The 4,469-nt window shown below is 43.4% G+C and overlaps 1 pseudogene; it reads right to left on the bottom strand.

The window, feature by feature from the left end:
* Positions 1-2,315: 2,315 nt before the first annotated feature.
* On the bottom strand, positions 2,316-4,255 carry LOC103591283 (annotated as a pseudogene).
* Positions 4,256-4,469: the final 214 nt, after the last annotated feature.

The following is a 4,469-nucleotide window of genomic DNA, read 5'->3' as shown; positions in this document are numbered from 1 at the left end:
TTTCATAACAGTATTTCTTGGTGACTTGCTCCTTTTACTGATATGAGAAAGTCTTCATTCTTGTTACTGCTTTTCTTCCAGAGTGCTCATTTGTCTGAAGTTAACAGCATTTGCTTGAGCTATCTTTTTCTATCCTTTTGTTCTCAACCTTCCTTTATTATTTTATGTGTATGTCTTATAAATATCTGGAAACCATTTAGTCTGAGAATCTATGTCTTTTCATAGGTTTATTTCATTTCTTATGATTACTGATAGGCGATGACTTATTTTTCCCATCTTGTTTTGGTGTTTTCTATTTCCTAAGATTTCTATTTGAAATTCTTCTGTTTCTTGTCTTTTGTTGGCTCATTTACATTTTTGTGGCTATTATTGTCCTGTAATAATTTGGATGTTGTGCATTTTATTCCTCTCATGCTTACCCAGGCACTACCCATTTTATGCTCATCTTTCTTAGTTTTAAAATCTTGATTTTTCTTTTCATAGACTCTTATAGCAGAGGGAGGCCATGTGACTCAGCTCTGGGCATTGATCCTAAGTGGAAGTTACTGGGAAAATCCAGCCAGAAACCTTTTTGGACTTTCACTCTTGTCTTGTTGCCTCACCCTTGGAGGAAATTTTTGGTGATGGAGAAGCCAAATCATCATGATAAGGGTGAAAATCATATTAAGGATAGAGAAGGAAGTTTGTTCTGGTTGATATTAGTGGGTCAATATGTCATCTATGGATTTATAACATTAAATAAATAAACATTTTATTTGTGTAAGCAACAGTTTTTTCCAGTTTTCTGTTACTTGCAGCTGAATGTGTGTGTAAGAGGTTTATAAGTCTGCCTATCAGGTGTGACCATTCAACTTAACATTTTATAACAATGTCTCTTTCATGTGTTTTTCTTTTTTTTCCATTTAAAAACATAACTTTTTATTTCAAAGGAAAGATAAAAGACCCTCCGAACCATTTCCAAAAAACCCTATAACAATAATAATATTAATATAATATAATATATATATAATATATAAAATATAATAATAATAATAACAATAGTAAAAAATCCTATTAGAAACCATAAGGAAACACTGAGAGTTTGAGTATTACATTCTTCAAGTATGCTGTTTGGACTTTTTATTTTTAAGTTGGTAACTACACACATTAAAAAAAAAAAATCACCTTAAAAGTGCAGCCAAGAGACTTTTCTTAAAATCACATATTTAGAGGGCTATGTCAAAATACTGTAGTAGAGGGGCCAGCCTGTGGCTCACTCGGGAGAGTGTGGTGCTGATAACACCAAGGCCACGGGTTCGGATCCCATATAGGGATGGCCAGTTGCTCACTGGGTGAGCGTGGTGCTGACAACACCAAGTCAAGGGTTAAGATCCCCTTACTGGTCATCTTTAAAAAAAAAAAAAAATACTGTAGTAGAACTGTGCAGTGATCCTGTGGGGTATGATGCTCTCACTTTTGTATCCTAGCAAAGGTTAAGGGACCAGGCTCAAAAGTGACCATACTTCCAGGGTTAGTGTGAGTGGCCAACTTGAGTGAGAAAGCCAGGGAGATACATGTGTTCTTCCATGGACAAGGAAAATCCACCCTGAATCCAGAATTCAGAAATGGAATGTGGTAGGATTTCACAGTAAAGTTAGTCTGGGATGGGAAGAGGTGGTGAGCCCAGACAAGGCAAGGTGTTAGGTATAATTGGTTTGCCCTAATCAGGTTTTTGTATCTTTTTAGTGGGTTTTAGTGCAGTCCTTCAAGCCACAATTTAGAATGCCCTTCAGTGTGCTCCAGGTTGTTGGTTCATGTTAAAGGACTGTTTAAGATTTGCATCCCAAGGGCCGGCCCGGTGGTGCACTGCTACAGTGCGCCGCTTGGGAAGCGCGGCGGCGCTCCCACCGAGGGTTCGGATCCCACATACAGACCGGTTCCCACTCACTGGCTGTGCGAGGAGCGGGGGCAGCGCCGGGGGTTGCGATCCCGTTGCCGGTCCCGGTCCGGTACGGGCGCAACACTGAGGGTTGCGATCCGTTGCCGGTCACGAAAAAAGACAAAAAGACAAAAAAAAAAAAAAAAAAAGATTTGCATCCCAAGGAAAATCAGGCTATATAAAAATGATCCAAGATTTTCACTCAAAAAACTTCTTGGATAAAATCTAAAAAATACTATTGCAATTGCATCTCTTGAAGAAAAAAAAATATCCTTAATGTAAACAGATTCACTCAACTCTTTTGTTGTAGAAATCTTCAGAGTAAGTAAGTTGCTGTCTAACTCTCCAATGCATGCACTCGCCAGAGGGGAGGGAACACTGCCTTCTTGTGCCAGCATCATCTGGCGGATGAAAAGAACCATTCCACATAGTTGAAGAGGGCATCCCAGTGCTTCCAGAGAAAGGCAATGAAAACCACAAGGAATAAAGTGCTGAACGTCCTGTTGCGAGTCTTCATAAGGGGGACCATGCAGTTGACTACTGTAGAGAGAAAGACCAAAGAACAGCCATGATGGCCAGGAGGATGTTGATGAGTTTTCCCAGAAAGTTCTGGGCCGTGGCATTCTCCAGCCCTTCCAGCTGCACCACCTGCTGCTGCTGCAGCTCCATCTTGAAGATGCGAGTCTGGCGCACCTCCAGGGCCTCCTGGATGTCTCGGCCTGTTCATAGGACTGATAGATGATTTTCTCTTCCATGCTGGCCAATTTCTGCTTCAAGTTCAAGATTTCATTCTGGTGGAGCTCTGTTAGGTCATTTAGTTGTTCTTCTAATCTTTCACATCTGTATCGCTCCTCCTGTAAGGTCTGCATTATTAAGGAATAGTCCTTTTGATAATGTTCCTTAAGGGTCTCAAAGGATTCCTCTAGTCTGTCCTGGGATTCCCGAATCTCCTAGATCTCAGGTAGTAGTGCATCAAATCTTGAGCTCTGCATTTCCAGGGTGTTTGTTTTGGAGCTGGATGCTCCTACAGCAATACCCCCAGTGGTGCCATTGGCTCCCACTGAGCCTGAAGTGGCACGAGAACAATCTTCCCCACTACCATAATGTGGGCTAGACTGAAAGTTGGAAATCACCCCCAAAGTCGTCCCCCCATCATCCACTTGGCCTTCCTCTAAAGAGGCCTTCAGCTTAGGGATATTGTCTGCACTACCAAATTTGTTCAGAATCAGTGAGGCAATCTCTCTGGGCTTTGAGACCACAGCCCCTGCTGCTGAATGGGTGGCTTGGGAGAAGCTGGAAAATACACCTTTGACACTATCCACCACACCTTCACTGAAGCCAGTCACCTTTGCTCCCACATCCTTCAGACCCTGGTGCATGTCCCTGAAGACATCCTTTGGCTGCCGGAGGATCCCATTCTGCTCCACCTCTCAGAGCTTCCTGTGGTAGTGCTCAAGTTTCTTTAGTAGCTGGAAGATGGTTTGGGCAGATTTCTGGTTCTTCTTCTCAAATACTTGCTTGATGCGGGCTGCCTGCTGCTTATCTGCACTGTTGGCAAGCTTCAAGTACTCAGCAACATTGTCATCCCAGGTTTGTGCAATCTTGATCTGTTCTGTGAGCTTCAGGATCTTCTGCTGCAGGTGAGCAATGGCAGCCTTTGTGCACTGAGGGTCTGGTGTTCCATCCACGGAGTCTGGGTGGATGCTGCCATCAGTGCTGGAGGCCACTGCTTTGGAAGTCTGGGCGAGGCTGCTTACTTCCAACCGCTCAATCCACTCTACAGTTGCCTCCTCTCCTGGTAGACTTGCAGCAGCAGCACAAGCTATTTCCATCAAACAGAGCTGGTAGGAGCATCAGTTGTGGATGAAGACCTGGGTTGGCCTGACTGCATAACAACTGCCATCTCCTGGCCAGATTTCCTGTTGATTTCGGGATTTGCCTTTGGGGCCTCTGGCTTGCCCTGCCTACTATGGCACTCTGATCTGCTGCAGGACACAATTCAAAGCTGTGGGATGGGCAGGGGGCGGGGGGGGGGGGAACACCACCAATCTCAGCACATGCATTCTGGCTTTCCAGATCCATTTCAGGTTCTGGATCTGTCTGAATTTGATGCACATCATGTGAAGACACTGATGACCTCCTGCGCTGGTGCTGGAAGAGATGCTTCAAGCCTTGGCCAATCACATTAATGTTCTCCAAAGCATTGTGGGTCATTTTTAGACAACTTTTTGTGTGCTTTCTGGCCTCTGCGTCTTGGGATTTGCCTCCAGGATCAGGGTCCTCATATAATTGTGCACTGCCCGAAGACTCCATCAGTAGACTTAATATGCTCATTTGCAAACTCCAAAATGTTTAAACACACCAAGACTGTCAAATTAGGTAGGCATCTGCTTCAACAGCGACTACGCATGCAGCTGTGAGACGGAGGCTTCATGCCTATCTAATGTTTAAAAAAAAAAAAAAAAACCTTATATTATAAATCCATGCAGAAAATCCAGTGCTAAAACAAAGAAAAACATGCTCTAGCCAAACAAATAGGAACTATCATTAA

Source organism: Galeopterus variegatus, unplaced genomic scaffold (assembly GCF_000696425.1).
Source record: "Galeopterus variegatus unplaced genomic scaffold, G_variegatus-3.0.2 Scaffold956, whole genome shotgun sequence".
Taxonomy (NCBI): domain Eukaryota; kingdom Metazoa; phylum Chordata; class Mammalia; order Dermoptera; family Cynocephalidae; genus Galeopterus; species Galeopterus variegatus.
Note: the sequence above shows the minus strand (reverse complement) of the source record. Positions and strands in the feature narration are given on the sequence as shown.